The 21,925-nt window shown below is 56.8% G+C and overlaps 1 protein-coding gene across 1 annotated transcript in view; it reads left to right on the top strand.

Moving 5' to 3' along the window:
* The window catches only part of MED27 (mediator complex subunit 27), a 154,047-nt gene that overhangs the window by 28,431 nt on the left and 103,691 nt on the right, over nt 1-21,925 (top strand). The gene's annotated exons all lie outside the window — the stretch shown is intronic.

Genomic DNA, 21,925 nt, shown 5'->3' with positions numbered 1-21,925 from the left:
GCTAATTTTTACCACTCACATCAACATTCAGCTCACGGCTGCAGCCTGAAAGTGAGGCCCATCGCACAGTGATGCTGGGTACAGCGGCGTCTGCTCACAGGGCTAATGCCGGCCTATGGGACGCTTAGCGCTGCTCGGGCTGACCCGGGGCGAACGCAGGCCCTGGCCGCCGGGCGCTGGGGCGGTGGGGATGGGGGCCCTTGTCTCCCAGAGGCCACGGGGCAGGACTGTGCGTGGCCACAGTGTGGTCCTGGAGTCACACACACGTCTCAGCTCTCCCACTCTCCGCTGGGTGACCTTGGGCACGTGCCTTGGCCTCTCTGAGTCTGGTTTCTCACCTGTAAAATGGGGACATCAGTACCCACGCTCTGGGTATAAGGAGTTTAAACGAGGCAGAGAGAATGTAAGTGAGGCCATGCATGTGAAACCTGTCTCTCAGTGCCTGGCACACCGTGTGCCCTGATAATCAAAGCTTCCAGAAGTAACTGCATGGTCATCGGTATTGTCGTCAGCCCATCTCTCGTCTTGGAGAGGAAGAAACCAAGCTCCGGATCTTACAGTCACTCAGAGGCCGGGATGAGACACCGCCCCCATCTGCAGTGCCCCCCCCCCCCCCACCTGCCTGTCTGTACACACATCTCAGTCATTTCCTTTGTCACCTTCCCCGGCTCCCAGCAGTGCTGTTCCTGCCTCCTCTCGTGAACCGGCAGATCCTGACAACAGATGGTGCTGTTTTGAATTAAAACAATTTAACTCAAGACCCATCAGCTGCCAACATCAAATATCCTTAAAAGAAGGAAAGAAACTCATTACGAAGAGTATTTAAGCAAAGTAGGTATTTGATCTGCCTTAATCATTTGCTTTCTCCCGAAGAAGAAAGTCTGTGGCAGCTGCCACCGTAGGCCAGAGCCATGGATGCGCTTGCTCCTGATTGCTTCAGAACGAATCCCCCTCTTCTTCTTTGCCAGGCAGGACTAATTTGGACTTCGGTCCTAAGTTTTTAAGCCACAGTGAATGTTAAAAAAATGTTTTTAGCCTAATCTTGTTTTTGGTCCAAGAATCCCGCGGCTGTATGTTTTTTGGTAGCAGGCTTAGTGCTCAACTAGAGCTTTGTCCAGACACACGTGAGCGCTGTAGGCCGCCTGCCACCACGCGGGGTCGTGCCTGCAGCCCTAGAGAGGAGGTGCTGCGCCCCGTCCTACACGCAGCCGAACGCCCCCCAGGGAAATGTGCGTGAGTGCCGCGCCCCCTGCACACCGTACCCGTTCTTTCCGGAGATCGTTGTCCATTGACCTGTCCCTTGCACCCAAATCACCACGCTGATGGAGAACGAGATGGGACAGCGGTGACAGCACTCAAGCTCGGTGCAGCCTCTGTCCAGTTAGCCCTGCTCCCGCCTGGGCCCCGCCGTGACAGTCGCTGTCCTGTGTGCAGCTGGTCGCTGGTCCTTGTCCTCTGTCAGCTCACCTCTCCCTTCTGTCCCTCCTCCTCCTTCTTTGATCCTCACCTGAGGACGTGTGTAATGATTTTGGGGAGGGGGGGAGAGATGTGGGTCGGTTCCCGCTTGTACACGCCCCAACGCGGGCTTCTCGTCCTGTGCTTCAGCCGGGGCCTGAACCTGCAGCCCCGGCCTGGGCCCGGCCTGGGGCTCGGATCTGCGACCCTTCAGGGCACAGGCCACCGCTCCAGCCCGCTGGGCCACACCACGCTTTGGCCCAGCATATAGATTTAAAGCCCCATTCATAGCTTTCTCGTGACATTTGCACGGACAGGCTCCTGTCAGGTGGTAGCTTCTGTGCTTGTGGAGCCACCTGGGCTCGGTGAGCCCCTGTCCTCACCGCCCCCCCATACCCTGCCAGCCTCCACGGTGGTAGCGGCACCTTTGTAAGTGGTCCTTCCCAAGGAACCAGCCACACCTAGTTGGGTTTCTCCTCCTCCCATACGGAGATACAGCCAAGAAGGTGGTGGCACTGGCTTTGCAGCCTTAATGATTCATCTCCCGGCCGCAGGGCAGAGAGCGAGGCTCCGAGGGCGTGAAAGGCCGCGTTTCGTTTGGAGTCCTCGGGCTGTGTGTGACGACTGACGCTGAGCAGGACAGATGGCAGCTGCACGTAATCAGTCTGTACCTGACCGCGTTTTGAAGAGTGATGTGTAAGGAGTCGGGACTGGTGTGGTAGGATGAGTGAAATTTATCATACAACGTCTGTGTGGAGGGGGATGTACACGTGTGTCTGTTTTCACGTTATCAAAATGTCTTACTTTTTTATTGACACTTCACCCCCTTCTGTGGCCTATGGGACAGAACAAAAAGCAGCACCTGGAACCGTGACGTGTCAGGGCTAGAAGGGAGGCCATAGAGGTCGTATCTGCCGCGGGGGACGACCTGTGTTCACAGAGGTGAAGGTGTCCCCTGCGGAGCCCCTGAGACGGGACCAGCCCTGTGTGGCCTTGTGTCCCCAGGCCCGCAGAAGCATGGAGGGATTCTGGGGCAGGTGCGCGCCGTCTCCTGGCTCCTCTCCTCGTCCCTGGACAGTGGCGCCTTTGTTCACTCTCCACGGGGACTCTCCTGAAGTCGGCCTCGCCGCGACGGTGACGTCAGACAGCCCACGGGTGAATTCTGCTGTGTCCACCGCCTGGAGGGCCTGCCTCGTTTCCTTCCCGCTTACGGTGGCCACGGTGAAAACCACGCTGTGGCAGCTGTACTGCCCGTGGCAGAGCCCTCGGACTTGGGGGGACAGGACTGGGTGCCTTGCCCGAATTAACACACTTAAGCCCCACCGTAGCCTTAAGGCACGTGTACAGCTCTTGTTGTCATTCTCATTTTAGAGGCGTGGCAGCCGGGGTGCAGACAGCTTACGTCACCTTGCTGGGCGGTGCTGCAGTCTGGCCTCAGAGCCAGCCCCGTCACCAGTCCTGAGCCCCCGCCTCTCGGCAGGGCGGCCAGCACCCCGCACGCACTCAGCGAGTGACGGGTCTGACGACAGCAGGAAAGCATTGGAACGGCACAGCCACGCGTAGTTCTCTGTGTTCTCGCCTTGCTGCCATGTGTGGAGAGCTCTCACCGAGAAATCGACCCTTTCTTCCGTGGGGGGTTACCTTGGTCTGTGGCGTTCCTTGCGCGTTAGAAGTCCACGCTGAAAGCAAAGGGACTGGAAAAATACCCCTGAATGGCATTTGCAGCCATGGGTAGGCTCGGCTGACTTTCACGTTCTTGCTCCGGCCCTGCCTCGGACGTGCTGGCTCTGCCTGCACCCAGAGCCCGTTCTTGAGCGGGGAAGCTGGCACGTCCCTCCCTGCCTGCAGCTCCGTGGGGCTCCCACCTCCCCCAGAGGGAAAGCCCATGTGCTCGCAGCGGACTTCACGTCCCTTGTGGTCGTCCCCCTGCCACCCCGCCCCACCTCCTCGGTTCTCTCTCTGTCCTCCTCTGCTTCACCGGGCAGCCTCCTTGCCGATTCCAAAACCTTCCCGCTCTGCTCCAAGATCTTCCCGGTCCTGTGCCGACGCTCTCCCTCCAGGAGGGCCAGATACCTTTGCTCCGAAGGCACCGCTCAGCCGGCAGTGCACTGACGCGTGGCCGCGTCCCCCTCACAGCCCCTCCGCTGCTCGTCTTGGAAACTGTAACACGCACCATATACTTTATTGGGAAAAAAAGCTGCTCGTGTGTCTTCCCTGCTAGGAGGTGTTCTTGGTTATCTCACTGAGGTTTCCCAAACGCTCAGGGGAAGCCTGGGACACTTGAGGGCGTGGCCTGTAGGTACGTTTGGAGTGAGTGAGGGGTGAATGCTGCTTTGGTGAGGCCGCTTTCTCTCTGGGCCTTTATAAATCAAACAGCTGCTTGTCTAGACGAACGTCACGTCCTCTGGCTGTAGGTCCTGTGGACTCTGCATCTTCGCCGTGTGGATGTTCGGGTTCTCCGTCCCCACCCCACCCACGGTGTGGCGCCTGTGGGGGGTGAGGAGGTGACGTGACGTGGCTGGATCTGGAAGTCTGAGTCCTTGTCCCGTTTCGGATGATGGCGCGCATCAGCGGGAGCGCGTGCACATGGAGCAGGCCCTCTGCCCAGCCCGCGGCTGCTAGGGGTGGGGGCGGGGGCCTGCGTTGCCGAGCGCGTTCCGGGGTGTTCCCTGGAGCCTGGGCCCCGCTGTCGCTTCCCCTGAGCAGCACAGCGGGTCCTCTGCCCCCGGCGCCCCCGTGGCCGGCCCGGGCTCTCTGTGGCTGTGGGTTTGTTTGCGCGTGGCACGGCCATCTGTGCTCTGTGCCGTCCAAGCCTGGGATTCTGAAACATGGATTACCAGCCGCTCCATGGATTTCAGCGCCGCTGTTGGTCTTGTGTGCCAGTCACTCATCTCCCAACTGCCAGAGCCACCAGGACCTCGTGGAGAAGCCTCGCCCGTCCCGCTTTGTGTAGGCGCCTTGGCCGTCGTCGAGGCAGGAGGAACGGCGACCTGGGCGTCTGATTGGCCCGTGTGCTTGGAAAGCTCGTCCCCCAGCCATCACTGCCCGTGCCGTCCTTCCGATAGGTGACACTGACTCACAGAACTGCTCCAGAGTTACCAGCCTGTTGCACGGCCACGCGCAGTGAGCCGCCAAGTTAAGGCCACACTTACGTCCAGTGTGTGTGTTTGCATTGAGACAGGCCTCCTGTTCCGCGATCCACTGAGTCACGTGTGTCTGGCGGTGAAGGGCCTGCTTAGTGTCTGGGGGCATCGGCTGTGACCACTGCCCTGTGGAGCGCTGAGCGGGTCCCCAGCCCTGGGGCGCAGCACCTCACACACCCCTTTCTGTGCTTCCTGTGGCACGCCGAGAGGGCCCTCTGGCTTCTGCTTTCCCACGGCCCTCCCTCCTGCCGGAGCGTCCTGCTGGGGTGGGCTTCAGCGCCCGCACCTTTCACAGGTCGAGGTGTTTCTCCCAGAGGCCGCTCACTTCTGTTCAGGGGCATGTCCGTCTGTACTTCCTGGCTGTCAGCTGCCTGCATTCAGAGCTGTGTCCCCAGCACCTGGCACCGTACCTGGAAATGCCTAGAAATAGTCACGACTGTGTCTGCAGTGAGTACTGTGTTTTAGTTTCCACAGGCAGCCCCGTGAAGCGCACGCTCATTGTAATTTCTGTTTTACAGACGAGGAAGCTGGGCAAGGAGAGGTCCGACCCCTGGACCAGGGTCACCCAGGTAGTGAGGAGCAGGGCCAGGGTTCGGCCTGCGTCGTTCCATCGCGCTCTTCCCTAGCAGGCAGGGGGGCGGCTCTGGATGCGGTTAGAGCGCACAGCACCCACACCAAGGGGTCTGCGTCCTGACCGAGCCGGGGTGCTGGGGAAGGGGGGTTCTTTTGTGCTAAGTGTTAGCTACAAAGTATCTCATCCGCCAGCGTTTTCGCAGGTTGTCAAAGTATCTTTCTGCTTTAATCCAGCTCATGAACGTAATTCTGTCTCTTTTCTCTGGTGTTGGGGGTCTGCAGGCTCTGCCACCACCAGACTGTCCGCTCACCCTGGGCTGGCCTGGGGGGTGGGGGGTGCCCAGCCTCTGACCCGGGGCCCGTGCTGGGACCCGCCGTAGTGCAGCTCAGCTGGGTCGGGGGCCGTGGGTCGTGGAGTTCTGGCGGGCTGCAGCCTTGGCCTCATCCTTGCCCCCACAGGAAGGGTTCTTCGGCCACCCCAGCTCCGCCTGCTTCTCTTGGAAGGGGATCCCAGGGTTGGGGTGTCATGGAGCTTCCCCTGGGGAGGTCTGGCCGCTGTCTGAACACTGTCCTTACGCTTTGTACTTTGAAGATATTCCCAGCTTCTAGGAAGGTTCCCGGGACAGCACACGGGGCCGTGTACGCCCTCCCCTGCACTCACCACGTTGGCTCTCCCTTCGTCATGGCACGTGAGGCTAACACACAGGCGCCCCGCGGGGGCGCTGCGGGCTCGGTTCCAGACCGCCACGGGCAGGCAAGTCACACGGAGGCCTCACTGCGTCAGAGGGACGGTGACCCCTTCTTCACTGCATCTCCTCCTCTCAGGAGTTCCCTCAAGGATGCGTGTGCCCCTTCAGGACCTGGCTCAAGCAGCACCTTCCTTGAGGGTTGCACCTCTTGTCACCACCCCCTCTGGCTGCCCCACCGAATCGCTCCTCATTTCCTTGTCATCACTGGGCATCCACATGTCTTACTTCCTCCTTTTGTTTGTCTTCCCCACCCCGCTCTGGAACGGAGTCTCCGGGACAAGGGGAGTCTGGTTGGTTTGCTGCTTTATTCCGAGATGGCACCTAGAGCAGGGCCCGGCGTATCGGATTTGCAGTAGGTACTTCCGTTGTTTATTAATTTCATTCGTTACCGAATGAGCGGAATTCTCCCGGCGAGGCAGTGTATTTCAGCGATTACACTTGTGGGTTTGGGCTCATTTGGACCCGAGCTCAGCTGCGTGACTTCGGCTGAGTGACGTGGGTCCCCGAGCTTCCTCCCTGAAAGGAGAGGGGGACCTGTAAGAACATCTCCTTTACAGCACTGTGAGGACTGAATGCCCCGCCCCAGCAGACACCCAGGAGGTCACTGCTCTCATGACGCTGACCGGCGGTCGGTCTCGTTGCCACGTGCTTACTGCAGGCCACCGTGTGTGTGTGTGTGTGCGCACGCGTGTGCACTCCCGCGAAGTTACGCTGGGAGTGACCCAGGCCATTCTCACAGGTCGTTTTCAGAGCTATAGTCTCAGCTCACAGCCCCCACTTTTTACATGTGACAATTGGATGTTTTCTAATCAAGACCCATATGTACGTAGCGTTTTCCTGCTTTGGGTCTCTCTCGAGCTGTGCTCATAGCCAGACAGGAGAAGGGCGCGGGCCGCAGTGCGGTCAGGCTGTCTGCCTGGATCCGCCGCGTGCAAGAGGTGCCCCCCCGCCTGGCCCCCACCCCGAGTTCACCAGCAGGCGAGCTGCTGAGGAGACGTGGAGGGTGGAGTCCAGGGGCTTCACGGGAGAACATGTCAAACCCAGCTGTCCTTCTGAGGCCCAGTCCTCGTCATGGGCTTGTCTTAGCCTCTGCTGGACCTGGAGGGGAAGACCCTTGGAGGCTCTGCGGGCGTCTCTGGAGACCGCAGACCCATTGCAACCTTGGGCGGAGCCCCGTGGTGTCATCCCAGCGGAGGGCTGGCTTCCTTAGGAAACCGGTTCCTGGGCACACGCGAACTGGCCTTGACTGTACTGTCAAAACCCGTGACTTCAGTGACCTTCAGTGCGGAGTCTGATGTACTGGATGAATTTATAACCTTCATTTGTCCATGAACACTTTTAAGCGCACCTTCCCTTTCTCTTCTGAATCTAATAAAGGTAATCACTTGTTTTCTGCTTCAGATCTGTGTGTATTTATGAGAGCTAATGATGTGTTATGCCTTTGGGGAAGAGAGGAAGAACCCCTCCCGATTCTCGAGCTGGGAGGGGCGGAGCAGTAAGCTGCCTTCTCCACTCCCATATATTTAATAAAGATTGCCGGGCGCTCCGGACCCCGCGTCTGCTCACGCGGGGCTGCGTGTGCGGCTGTGCGGCTGCCTCTGAGATTGGCACCGTTACATTATTAATAGTGCTGCTCACACATGCCTGGCATCTAATGGAGAACATGAGAGGCTCACCTAGCATGAATGAAAAATCTCAAATTGAAAGTGTAGATGCCATAAAATTTTTAAAGAAGAGAATGTGTTGTGGTTGAGCTTTTGAAATAAAAAGCGCATTTTTAATCACCAAGTTAGGAACGTCCTTGGACTCTTGAGTGGGGCTGGGCTGATGGGGGAGGAAGGAAGGTGCGTTCCTCTCACTTTCCTGCCTGTGCGACCCAGAGACCCAGGGGAGACACTGAGGGTCTGCGTTGCCCTGCAGAAGGGAAGAGGAAAGGAAGGAAGTCTGGGAAGAGAGCCGTTCCAGTAATAACGCGCCCCATCAGGGCCGCGATGGCCGGGATCTCAGAGCAGAGGGAGACTCGTCTGCACGCACGGACGGGCTGAAATGCCACGCTCGGACGCGCTCCATGGAGGGTGGCCTTCAACGGCGAATTCTCTGCTCTTTTTAGGGGAGTGGAGGGGGGCGGGTGGTACTTCACAAGACTAAATTTACCCAAGTTCTGCAAGTTTAAATTTTCTTAGGAAAAATGTCAACTGATTGTCGATCCCCAAACGCCTCTGTTGGTACCTCCGTGGTGCTTCGTTGTGCCCAGCGTGGTGCGGCACAGAGAGCAAAGTGGGGTGCTTCCTCGGGCCCCTGCCGTGGAGTCGGGAGCCTGAGGCCACAGCTCACAGCGTCCCAGGGGCCTTTACGACTGACCCACTGTGTGTGTCCTGTCCCTAAGCTTGTTAACCTGCGCCCTTTGCAGACAGTGCCAGGCCAGAACTGTCGGGGCGACTTCCAGTGCTTTCATAAGCGTGCAGAGACGATGACCGTCCTCGGAGCCGCGGCCGTGACGGGCACTCTCAGTAGAGTGGCGTGTTGCGGGGGACGGACACCTGCCTGGGGCTGGGGGGACGGAAGCTGGGGGAGTGGGGTTACTCCCGTCCGGACCAGCGGTGCAGAGGATCTGTCAGGGTGCTGTAGGCGACTGTGTCATTGGTGGGAACGGTGAGTTCCCAAAGCAGGGAGGCTTTGACATGCGTGTCCACTCTCGGGCAAGTCATCACAGACCAGGAGGAAGGCGTGGGCGCTGCCCGCGAGGAGGACAGCTTCCCTGCAAGTTCGACAGAGGATGGGACCGGCCATGCGGAGGCTGGGTGAAGAAGAGCCCCGCCCGGGAGCAGGGGCAGCCTGGGGACTGAGCCCTAGTGGTCCCGCCCATGAGCTCTGCCTCCCGAGACCTCAGCTTCTGCAGCCGTCAGGGTCCGCCGTGGATCACAATGTGATCCGCACAAAATGTTATTTGCCTCGGTGAAAACGAGAAAGGGACTTCTTGTTCATGTTGCCATGTAGGTCATTAAAAAAAAAAAAAGACGTAAGTGAAACGAGAGAAGGGACGGTTCTTTGGCAGAGCAGACGCGACGTAACTTTTTGTTCCTCTGTTTGGAGACGGCACTGGTTCCTTGGGTTCCGCCCTTTCAGGAGGAAGGAAAAGGATCACACGTGGGGACCTAATGGATGGCTTTGCCAAATCACAGACCACAGTTGGGTTCAGAGCGCTGCCACGTCGTTGCTTTTCAAACATGTTTGCATTCTTGGTAAACACCCAGTGGGAAGCTCTCCAAAGCAGCCCCAGGCCCGTGAGGCGTAGCTCGTCCCTCGCGCCCGGGCGCAGCTCCAGAGTTTCCCCTTTGCTTGTCGCGGTGGCTGCCCTTCCGTCCTTTCTGCTGATTCGGAGCTTGGAGTCGGGCGGGGCCTTGGGGCTGGTGGGCGGCTCCGTCTGCTCCCGCGGCCCCGCCCAGCGCCCCCCCTCCCGCGCGTCTCTCCCCCCCCCCCCCCCACGGGCTCGGTCTCCGCACCTCGTTATTTCTTCAACCTGAGCAGGTTTGCACATTAACTGATGTGTGGGAGGGAAGGCATCTGCTGTTGTAAAAGCCTTTAACTGGCGCAGTAAAACGAGCTGAAATTAAGTGCTGCGGGAGCACACCGGTAGTCCCAGGCGGTGACGCGCGTCTTGTGTGTGCAAGGGCCTGCGCTTTCCGGGCCTGCGCAGCCGGGATTGTCCCCCCGCCCCCCGGCAGTAGAATATCACGTTCCTACGGGATGTCTAACAGCGGCACTGGCCCTTTGCTTCTGTTTCACCAGCTTCTGTCTGGTCAGCGCCTCCAGCACTTTCTTCGGATACTCGCCTGGGTTTAAGTTCTCAGTAACTTCTCTGAACTGCTATTTCAGGTGTCACCCTTGACCCCACTCTGGAAGGTGTAACCTTCCTATTCCCCCTCTCCCACGGATTTTCCTAACTGGTACTCAGTTTTTATATTATTGGGACGATAAAATGTTGTTCACGCTGAGCCAGTAGGGCCCTGTGATCACCGTTCTTTAGGGTGAAAGCTTGCGGGGGGGGCTGCTCCCCTGCCATCCAGACTGCAGACTTGTCCCCCGGTTCTCAGGTGTCGCTGAGCCCTGGCCCCTGGGCCTCTGGGTGCTGAGAGAAGACTTACCCCACCCAGCGGACCTCGTTCTCATCCCACGCCTGGCTTCCACGTCCCGCGGGCCTCCCTGTCCTCGGCCTCTGGCAGTTCTGCAGTCCGGTCCGTCCGTCCTTTGCCCACCGCCTCCACCTCCCCGGCCCTCCCCTCCGGAGGGCACCCCCGCCCCGCCCCCCATGCCACTCTCTGCGGAGGAGGCTCCGTCCATTTGCTTCCTGCCTTCTGAAATTACGGTGACCTCTCTGCTGCTGCCCCCTCTCCTGTTCTCTGTACCCTGTGGGCTCACACCCGGGGTTATTCACGTGCTGCCATCTCGGGTGAGCGTGACTGTTCGTTCTGCCGTGTGCAACGGGAAGACCTCTGGCTCCTGTTTGGGATACATTTTTTCTTTTACACATAGGTTTGCAGCTTCTTAACTTTGTATTTTAAAAAGCACATTTTGATGTAATGGGCTTTCATTTCCCATGAAGGGTCTCCTTTTCAATGCGTGGTTCAAAGGAATGTGTGCAGACATTTGTACACTGGTGATTTGAAATAGAGTAATATATCTCGGGGCCCCTAGTATGCTTTCTGAAACAATCTCTCTGACGCTAATGTTTCATTATGTAGGAGGAGCGAGAGAGCATAAAACACAGTTCTCCAGAAGACAAGACTGACCCTTTCCCCCACTTTTACCGAGAAGCTGGTTGGGAACCTCTTTCTCTGCGGGGCTCTGCTGTTATTCTGGTGCTCAGCAGGCAGCGTTCCTGGCATCTTTGAGGACAGGAGTGCCTGGTGGGTGGTGGCAGTGCTTCCAGGCGGGAGCCACCCCCTTGTGCTTGTGCGGGGCCTGGGCAGAGCCAGGCAGTGCTCTGGTGCGGGCTGGGGGTGCCCTCCCGAGACGCAGCCCGCCTCGGGCGCATGCTCACAGCCCTGCCCCTGGGGACAGGTGGGGCACGTGGCCAGGCCCTCGCCAGGCTTGTGCTGCCGTGGCCTGAATGTTTGTGTCCCCGCAGCGTTGCATATTGACGTCCTACCCCCCTGTGATGGTACGCGGAGGTAGTTAGATGGGGTCAGGAGGGTCAGTCCCCCACAATGGGATTAGCGCCCTTACAGGAGGGGGGCGAGGGGCCAGAGCCCTTTCTCTCTGGGGCACACGAAGTTCCCAGGGGCACATGGTGACATGGCGGCCAGGTGCAAGCCGGGAGCACCCTCAGCAAGAACGGAAGTGCTGGCACCTGGATCCTGGATTCCTGGTCTGCAGGGGTGGGAGACGTGGCTGTGGAAGAAGCCCCCCAGCCTGGGGTCTCTGTGGGAGCTGCGGGGCCTTCCCACCTGGCCTTCTGCCCTTGGACACCAGTTCAGCCACCACTGGTCCTCGGGTAACATTGTTTCACTCAAAGCGGTCTTGTCGTGCTGATGAGATGCTGGAGGAGCGTAACTCCTGTTTATGTTAATTACCCTGTGGTGAAATCGATTTCCGTGGCCGGTTTGCTTACAGTCGCAAAACCTAGTGCCGATAAGTGAAGACTGCTGTGTTCTGCCTTTGGGGGATCCGCGCATTTTTTGTGCAGAGAACGCAGCCCATTTAAATGCCCCCTTCCTGCCCTCACCGCCAGCGTCAGGAGCGGTGTGCCATGGCCGTCAGGCTCTGGACCACGCCCGCCCCTCCCCGCTCCCCGTGGGCTGTGCAGAGTGCAGCTCCCAGGCCTGGCCGTGCCTCGTCTCCCCGTCTTGTTCCAGGTTTCTGTGCTTACTCATGGAAAGGCAGCTTGTTCAAATATACATTATTCTTGTTTGAAGAAACTGTTGGCTTGTCTTCCTTCCCACCCCCTCCATATTTTGTAACCCTGCTCTGCTGAGGCTGTTCTTATTAAATATCATAATTTGCTCATTGGAGTGTTATTTGTAAACTTAATTAACTCTCCGACAGTGTTTGAGAGTTAGTTTCAGCCTCTTTGGTCGTGGTTCTCTGTACCCTGGCCTGTGTCTGCTAAAGACTTGGTAAATAGTTTTGAAATGCCAGCCGGTGATGTATGTGCCTCTTTAACATTTCTTTGATTTATGTGCAGTGCTGTGGAAAAAGGCAAAGAAAGCAAATTATATGGCAAAAAATGTTGCCAATCTTCACTTTTTTTACTCTTAGTTTTAAAAAGTACACTTATCAATCAAATTGGATGGATTTTCTTTTTTATAAAGATTGGAAATTTAACTGTTTGGAGGCTCTTGCCATGCGTGTTCCGTATCAAGTGTAGTTTAGCACCAGCGTAGAAGGGTCCCCGACGCACTCTAGTCTCCACTGCGTGTCCCTGTCCCACTGCCCTCCACCCATCGGCTGTGCACGCGACAGCCGGCTCTCCCTCGGGGCGGCGGGGTGGAGCCTGGGTGCTGGGCCCGCGTCCAGGTGCTGGCCGGGGCTCATCTGAGGGTTCCCTCTGTAGCTTGTTCTCGGTGGGGTCCAGGTAGGGACCGACTCCTTGAATCCGTGAGTCAATAAATACGTTGCAGATGGTACTGTGATTGTTTTCAAACTTGAGTGTGTCTAGCTCCCACCTGGGGTGCTTCCTGAAATGTTGATTCCTGGGTGCTTGTGTACAGAGTCTGACCCAGCAGGTCTGAGGTGGTCCCTGTAACGGGCACTTTTGACCAACACTCTGATGCAGATGATGCCTGGTGGTGTTTTGAAAAACGACCTGAAGGTCCCAGTGCCCTCTGATTGTACCCCTGTGCTTAGCACACTCAGTGACACCCCGCCCAGCCGTCTGCCGAGCCAAGTCCATGGAAGGTGTAAAACCCACACCACCGAGGAGTATTATGGAGTTTTCCTTCGTGCAGGCAGGGTGTGTGGGTCTGGCTGTGCGCAGCTTCTGCAGTTTTGCACAGGCCACTTCTGAGTGTCTTATTCATTCATTCCGTGAGCGCTTACTGAGCCGCAGCCCTGTGCCGAGCACTGTCCTGGGCTTGGAGCGACAGGAGTGACTAAGGCAGCCCCCTCTGTTCTGACGGAGCCTGTTATGTCCTTGAGGGGTGGGGTGAGGCGGGGGTGCGCACACTAAACAGAAACACGCAGGCCGGCTACCGTGGGGAGACAGAGGCCCTGGGGCTGCTGTGGGTCTGGTGGTCAGAGAAGGCTCTCTGAGTGGGTGGCGCGCAGGTTGGCAAGCGTAGGCTGGACAGTGGGCCTGCAAAGATGAGAGTGAGGAGGGGCCCTGAGCGGGGGGGGGGGGGGGGACTGGGGTGCGGGGGGAGGGGGCCGCCAGAGTGGAGGGACCCCCGTGAGGGGTGGGCGAGGCAGGGCCAGCTCTCAGGGGTGGTCGGACCCTGCGCCCTGCCTGGGGCTCTGGAGACGGGCTGTGGCCTCAGTGGGGACGGTACCTAAGACAGAGGCTGCCGGCAGTAACCGGGGTGTCGGTGGCATGGCGTTCTGCCCGCACGCCCCCCTCCGCTGCTTGGCACAGAGATGCGGGGAGTGAGTGTGTTTGAACTTCAGAGTCTTTTGCATCACTGAAGGGTGGTGCGGTTCGTTTACCACACGTTCCGTTAATTTCCCCCGCCACCCAGCGCTGTGCAGTAGGTCGTTAGGCCGGCCACGTGGCATGAGACAAATTCAGACTTAAATGGACTCCCATCAGCACGCGTCAGTCCTTGCTGCCACAGGAGCTGGCACCTACACTGATGAGAAAGCTTTCGACTTCCAGAACTTTGTATACATTTTTCTATTGCAAAAAGCAGTTATGGCTCTGTCCTGGCAGGTTCTCGTCCCGTCCGCCCGTTCTCAGGCGGGACACAGCAGAGGGCACTGGTGGGAGAGGAGTCGTGAGCGCAGCAGGCCACGTCCTGGGAGGGAGGCAGGGGCCGTCTGGAGCGGCGGCCGACGCCAAGCTGGAGCAGGCGGTGAGCGGACAGGGACCCGGAAACCCAGGGCCCGAGGGGAAGTGGCCGGGACTGCGCTCCCGTGTCCAGGAGCCTGTGGTGGACGCACCTCCTGTGGCCCCCGCGTCCCAGGGAGCCGCGCAGCGAAGCTTCGGGAACTGCATGTGGCTGCTCGTTGCTGCACGGGAGGACCAAGCAGGGGGGCTGGAGGAGGCAGCGGGCCCCCAACACCTCCACCTCCTCGCAGGGACCTTACGCGTGAAGGCGATTCCGAATCCAGATTCCTCCCGTACTTTGACCTTCAGTTACATATTCATTGACCTAAAAAGTACTTACAGAGAACATGGTAAGTTCTGGAGAGGCTGTACGTGTAGTGGGGACCCTGGAGCCAGACTGTCCAGATTCCAGCCCTGACCCTGCCGCTCACCAGCTCTCTGACCTTGGGCCAGCCGCTCACCCTCTGTGCCTCAGTGTCCTCCTCTGGGCAACAGACAGGAGCTCTGCCTGCCTCACAGACTAGGTTGAGTGCGTCAGGGTAACTCCTGTTTCACAGTCAGCCCCACATATGCATCGGCTGGTGGTGCTGTGACGTTTTTCTTATCGTTAGGCCGAGCACTGCTTCAGACCCTGGGGGCGACGGTGCAGACGGGGGGGGGGGGGGGGGGGGGCCCTCTGTGGAGCTCTTAGCCACTCCTGTGGCCGTGTTTGAGGCGGATCTCAGCCTCCTGGCAGCAGAGGACGCTTCTCTGTGTGTCTGTCCGCGTCTAGCACTGTGCTGTGCGTCCGTTCAGCGTTCCCAGCAAACATCTCTTGAACCCCCACGTAGGCCCCTGTGCTGGACCGCTGAGTCTTGTAAAATTGTTTGAGATCGTTTCGACTCTGGCAGTGGTTTAGAAAAACGGTGAAGACAGATGCACAAGAAAGCACAGGCCAATACGCGGCGGCCAGCCTTGTAAAGGTGGCTCAGAAGGGCTTCGGGCTGCTTTGAGCAAGCTTCGACTCCCCTCGGCTCCTGGCTACGGGGAAGGCGACGTGTCTGAGTGTTGCGGGCAGAAAGGAAACGCTGCCTGCGGTGCTGGTCGCCTATTCGCCACCCCTGGTCCACAGAGGGCAGCTCCCACCCTTGGGATCTCGTTCTGGGTGCGTGGTTGGGCGTAGCTGTGGGGTTCCCGTCCCTTCCTGGACATTTTGGTTGCTCAGCTCGTCCAGCACAGCAGAGCTGGGAAACTGCGCAGGGCTGCGAAGCCTCATGGGTGTAAGCGCCTCGCGCACCGAGCGGGGCCCTCCCGCTCAGCCCGGCCGCTGCTGCCCACCCCTTCCTCAGACCCATTCAGAAGCAGGCCTGTTTTTTCACTGGTTCATCTGCCTCTTAAGGGATTTTTTGGGGGGCGGAGAGTTGTTTTGTTTTTATTTTTGTCAGAAGCAAGGCCTTGCATTACTGGCTCAGTCACCCCTGAGCTCAGTCTAGCTGTTAATGGCTCAACACCCCCAGCCGGTTAAGAACCACAGTTAACATCCTCGCGTGTATTTTGTGCCAGCCACGTGGCTCAGTGCTTCGTGTACGTAGCCGTCACCGACTGCAGGTCACTGTTAGAGCAATCGGGTGATGCTGGGTAGCAGGATTGTCCCCAGTGAGAGAAGACCTGGGGCTCCACACGCAGAGACCGTCCCTCACGGTCACACAGTCGGTGAAGTAGTGGCCCTACGACTTACATCCGGGCAGCTGAGTACATCCCTGCCTTCTTAATGAGATGACACGGAGTAGAAACCACACCTAGGTTGTACTGGTCAGTAGAAAATTCACTCGTATCTGTTCATCATTTTAAAGCAAAAACAAACCCACAGTTAGTAGGAATGACTTTTGCTTTTTTTTTCCTTAGAAAAGAAATCATGGACCCGTATTTATCGTAGGGAAACCCTGTCACATAGGCTGACGGACGCCTGCTTTGCCTTCCGTCCTAACTCCCTGGGCAGACAGACGGGCACAGCCAGAACTTATACCAGCTGGACGGCTCCAGCAGCCCTGGCAGAGGGAAGCGGGGGCTCCGGGGCAGAGGGGCCAGTGAGGGCCGCACCCGACAGGAATGGGCAATCGCGCTTAAAGCAGAGCCGTCACGTCGTGACGTGGGAGGGAGGAGGGGAGACTTAGACTCTCCGCCTGCATCTGAACTGGCGAGGAGGCACACAGGGATCATGTTTACTACTTATAAAAGAAGCCGATAATCATCTAATTATACTTTCATATTTATCAGATTGGTAGTTTTAAAAAATCCCGTTTACTGGTTTTCTCGACTGAAATCTTTCCAGCGGTAACCAGGCAGATGACTCATGCTTAGCGCTCAGCCTCTGGATCTGAGCTGTAGAAGCACCGGGTGGTTTTCATTTTACTAATTTCTCAAAGAACTTCTGTTTTCTTTTGGGGGGAAAGAAATATTCAGGGATGTATCTGTTGTATGGGAATACTCAGTTCTTCCCCCACGCCTCCTGTGGGGATGTTTGGGCGGAAGAACAAATAAATCAAGAATGGGGTGCCAGGAAACACTGGGTACCTGGTAGGCGTCTAGCGCCGCCCCGGGCCCTGCGGAGCCCGTCCCCCACCCCAGTGACCGCCTCAGTCGGAGGCTGTGGGTGACGAGTGAAATGTTCGCGTTTTGTAAGTACACCTGAATTTTACCAGTGTTGATTTTAATACTAGGAAGTCAGTTTCAGACTGCATTTTCTTAGAGAAATATTTATAACATTATAGAACTTTAATGTTAGAAAAGGCTTCAGACTAATCCTAGTTTTCCTTTTCAGGCTGTTGATCCCGGCCTTAAGGACGCATCTAAAACACTAGCAGTCAGCAAGTGCAGACAGGGAACGCAGTTAATAGTGTCGCAATGACTGCGCGCGGTGCCGGCAGGCGCTGGGGACACTGGGGGGACGCTTGGTAAAGCCACGGTTGTCGGACCCCTGTGCAGTGCGCCCGAAACGGATACGAGTAATATTGACTGTAAACAGTAGATACGCTTCTGATTTAAAAGAACAGCGACTGGTAATTGGCATTTCTGGCGGAAGTCTGGGGAGAATTCCAGGCCGTACCGTTCTTCCGTCCTACTTCTGTCGTGGCTGGTCTCGGAGAGGCGCCGAGCGCACGTGCGGCCCTCGCTGGGGGCAGAGTGCGGGGTGTGCGTGGGGAACTGTCCTCCCTCTCCGGGGCACGGAGGCGGACAGCGCTGCCCCTGCTGCCCCCGCCCCGCCGGGCCTGTGAGGGCGCTCTCGCTGGGGAGCTGTCAGCCCTTCGCCTCGGCCCTGCTTCCGCCTCCTGCCTGCACCGTCCCACGTGGCCGGGCGGCGGGGCCGGGATCAGTCACTCCGGGGTTCCCGCCCGGCTCTCCTTCGGGGCCGCCGCTTGGCTTTTCTTTCCCTTTCTTCTGTCCCCTTTCTCGCTCTCTTTACAGATAGCCCCTGTGAGGGTCGTTTCCTCCCTTTTTAGCCACAGTCACCGCCTGCTTTGTTAGTGACACCTCTTCCAGCTGACTGGCATCCGTGAAGGACGGAGACACGTGTGCCCCCGCAGCGTGCGCTGTAGTGGGAATGGGGCCAGCTGTGAGGAAGGCCTGTTAGCAAAGGCGGGAGTCCGGGGGGCTCGAAAAGACCCCAGACATCACAGGTATTGGAGAAGGGAAAACACTGCTCCTCTCCTTGTCCTCGCTGCTCGCCCGCCTCGGGGACAGCCTGGGGAGCGTGGGCGTTTGCGGGGGGGTGCGCGCAGGAAAGAAGGGCCCCGCCCTGGCGTCCCGCACTCGTGTAATTGAAAGGCCTGCAGTCCAGCTTCCCAGTAGAGAACAAATAGGCAAATAAATTGGAGGCTTCCTTCTTATGGTTTATTGATGCTGTTTTGACCAAATAAAAAGATCATTTACCCATAAAAAGTCAAATCTGAGGTTGTTTTTCTTTTAAAAAAAATATTGGCTGTTTGAAAGAAGCATTAGGAGATAAAAGGAGGGAAGAAGCTAATACCATTATCTAATATTTAGATGAAAAACAATCCAAGCAAAACAATTAGATTTATGGTATTTTTCTGTAGCTGTTTTCCTTGGCACAGATAATGCCAGGCGAGCCGGCTTGTTTCTCTCCTTAGAGTTACGTTCAAAAGAAGCCCAGGGCTGTATTATAATACACGGTTCTTTCTCATTAGCTGCAAACAAAACATGTTTCAATAACGAGGGGCAAAGGTCTTTGCAGCTCAGCGTGGTGATGAAGTGTTCCTGGGTTTGCACAAATCTGGGTTCTGGCTGAAAGCTTAATGGTTTAGGGGAAACGGGGCTGTGTGAGAATCGTAAATCCGCCCCTCCCCCAGGCCCCTGCACACATCCCAGCCACCCCGGCTGTGACTTGGCCCAGGGGTCACGTGTCCTCAGATGGGGGCCGTCAGCTTTGGCATGTTCTCTTGTCCCCCAGCTGCGGCTGCTCCGGGCAGTGTCCTGGGGTGCGGTGCCTCTGCATGGATAGTGGCCCTTCTTGTGGCTGTCACGGTGGGTGCGCAGCTCTTCGAAGAGGACCCCTAATGAAAACATCACACATGCAGGTTCTCAGGACAGTGAAAGAATTTACAAAAGCCCGTGAAACAATGGCATAATTGCCCTGTCACACAACAGTCCAAGCTGCTAGGAAGGTTAAACGTGCTCCTGCTGAGTCTTGAATTTAGGTTTCCTGACAATATTGAGATTTCTGTGATTTCTGGATTTCTTTTCTCCAAGTTTATTTTTTTAACCCTGAGTGATATTAAAACCTTATAATATTAAGATACAGAACTTCCCCAGGCACCCCATGTTAGATGTGACTGAGTCAGAAAGAGAAAAACAGGTGACATTTCAGTGCGTAGAAGAGGTTCAGGGGCAGGGGGCAGCCCAGGGCCAGCGAACCCTGTGGTGCTGACCTCACCGCTCACGGAGCGCAGACGGACTCCCTGTCTGGGAAGAGCCTCTGGGTCTCACTGCCAGAGCCGAGGGAAGCAGGGCCAGCCAGCGCCTCCAGGGAGACCGGTGTGGCACCCTCATCCCAGCGGGAAAATGATCTGTAAGGTGAATGCTGAAGGGCCTGCTTTCCTCTTAGGATGGCTGTGACCTTGGGTCAGTCACCCCTCTCAGGCTGGCGTCTCCTCTGGTGTAAAATGGGACCGGGCTGAGGGTGGCGTGGCTTCTCTAAGGCCTTTCTCTGACTTTGAAGTAACCCCCGTGCAGTCCCTGTGGACACCTTTACTGAACCCAAGTCTGCACAGGGGTTCAGACATACCTGCTTTGGGGGCGGTTCGAGGAAGAGGAAGAAAGGATCCCTTCATGGCCCTGCAGTGACAGCGAGGCCTGCGGAGCAGCGTGTGTGCCTCTTCAAGAGGCCAGCCTAGGAGCGTGCTCTGACGGAGCCTTCTGTTCCCCGGGTTGGCTGCAGGGCCAGGCCCGAGCAGTGGCACTAACCCGGCTGTCCCCTCATCAGCTGACAGCTTCATTAGCACCGCCTGTGTGCAGTGCACTGGCCCGGACATCGGAGAGGTGCAGAGTCTGAAGTCTGATTTGCCCGATTTCTAAAGGCGCTACAGGGGGGCGGGTTTCACCATAAGCGAGCTTGGTCTTCGCCCACAGGGCCGCCTGGGTGGCCAGCTTCGCTGCTGGACCGAGAAACAGCCGAGGGCCACCTTCCCTGGGTGCCGGGCCGTACTGTAGCCGGCAGCGCTGTGCCTGGAGAAGGGGGGCTGACCGAGAGCGTCTGGCGCAGGGGGGGCGGCCCCTCGCATCCTGGTCCCTTCCTGCCCTCGTGTGGGCCCTCTGGCCTAAGCCAGCCAGGATTTGTGGTGACATAGTTGTATCTCATCCTTCAGCCAAAGCGCTGAGAAACCAGAAGTATCAGTGTGTCTGGCTGGTGTTCCTTAGAAACTTATATGTAATTAACCACAAAGTGATCTTTAAAACTAAAGTGAACCATGCCTTAAGAGACCCCTCCCCTGCTGCCCCCCCCCCACTGCCCCCACCCAAGAAGCTTCTGCAGAATCCCAGAGAAGGAAATGATTTCGTAGTGGCCAGAATCACACCTTGGTTGGTTGGGCCTGCAAGTTTTGAGGTGTTCTGGATCTCAGGTGTTCTCACGGTGGGACTCAGGCCACGTGGCCCCGGCAGGGCAGTGCTGCATGAGGAGCCGAGGGCCCAGGGCCCCACACTGTGCTCGTAGGCCCGGGCCCGACGGCAGGTCCCCAGCTTCGCCAGCGCACTGCGCGTGACCGGCAGGCCGGTTTCCTTCTGCCTCCCTCCCACGCTTCTCTCCGTCGCAAAGTATGTATATATATGACCTAGTCGGGAGCGGGGAGAAGCATTAAGAACAATGTGGAAACCTCGACTCAGATAAAGGACTTGGTGGGGGGGGGGGGGTGCACAGCTAATTGCTCATCTGATTTTCTGAACCCAGGATTTAAGTCAGAAACTTTGCATTAGATTCCTGTTTTTTATAATTTCCTTTCTTACCATTTCCTTCCAGTGTATGGTGTTGGTAATTTGAAGCATATTAAAGCTAAGTGAACTTGGCTTACATAGCTCAGACATCTTTAAAAACAAATCTGTAAAGACCCGGGCTACCCAGGGGGAAAAGGTTTGCTAACTTCTTAAGTGAAATTGTAGGGACAGTGCTTGCTGCTTATGGTGAAACCAGCTCCCTTGTAACGCCTTTAGACCAGGTGGGTCCTGGGAGAGGGCATCCCACCCGCTCCGTAGCGGGGACGTGGGCTGTGCAGGGCCACGCAGCTCTGGTTGCTAGCAGTGCCCCGTGACACGCTCCCGGGCGTCATTTCTTCTGCACAGACCCTTAGTCCAGCCACGAGAGGTTACTGAGACCCCTGCCTGGCAACACTTGGCACCTCTGCTTATTAAATTTTACTAAAACAGCCTTCGTTTAAAAAATAATAAGCAAATCAAGAGTTTCTTGACGGTGTTTCCCTCAGATCACTCTGAGTTGTTGAAATTGTCCCACGTACAGAGGAAACTAGGAGACATAATTGGTCAGAAAGGGCTTTAGGTTGAGAGCTGACAGAAGAGTCCCAGGTCCGTCATGGGAAGTGGAAGGGGACGCTCATAGAGAGCAAGATTGAGACTGAGGGAAATGCTCTCAGGATCCAGAGAACCCTGAAATCCCTGTTAGTACCGAGCGGTGACTTACCACGGAGTGGAGACCCCCTGCCCGCAGCATGCCACGTAACCAGTTCCCCGCAGCGGTGAGATGGGGACGTTAAAGGAATAGGACATACTTCTCCTCCCTTTTCCATTTCATTCTTGTTGGCTAGTGGAGGCCTGATCATGGACAGAAAAATTACGTTAGAACTTTGATAAGCTGCTTTTTGAAACAGAGTTCTTTCCATGCCAAAGACATTTGGAGCAAAGTATGTTTATTGAAATATGTTTTTATAGGAAATATTACAGACCCTGTAATTGAAAAAGTGTATGGCAGTATTCTGGGGGGAGTGATGTGCTCTCAATGTCCGTTTGTGGGTTAGCTCTGAACTTCCTCCTGCTGTTTTCAGCCATTGGCTGAGTGAACACTTTCCAAGCATCTTTTCGAATCTAAACTGTTTCATGGAGTGGAGTGTTTGGTGCTTAAATAATGTATAAATCCAGTTGGACGGGTGCTGCCTGTCAGTTTTATTAACTTTGACCTTTTCTCCCATTATAAAGATGGTTCGGTAAATATTTAATGGGCCCCGTATAGATCTTGACAGTCGGAGCAGTGTTCCTGGAAACTGGGATAAGTATATATGACTAACAAATGTCACTTAATCACTGTGAGTCAGCATTCAAAGGCACATTTTGTTTTTGGGAAGAGGAGCCCTCCCAACCGCATGCGCTCCTGGGGCGCAGTCCAGGGCGGCCGCAGTCGGAAAGGAGCCCTTTCGGCGGCCGGCAGCAGCTCGCACGTGTCTCCGCTGTCTCGTGTTTCTTTTGTCTGTCTGTTCGAGCAAACGCTCGCCGCGATGCCAGGTGGGCAGAGCCGCCCTGCCACC

This window comes from Furipterus horrens, unplaced genomic scaffold (genome assembly GCF_987537825.1).
Source record: "Furipterus horrens unplaced genomic scaffold, mFurHor1.1.pri manual_scaffold_4, whole genome shotgun sequence".
Lineage (NCBI taxonomy): Eukaryota > Metazoa > Chordata > Mammalia > Chiroptera > Furipteridae > Furipterus > Furipterus horrens.
Note: the sequence above shows the minus strand (reverse complement) of the source record. Positions and strands in the feature narration are given on the sequence as shown.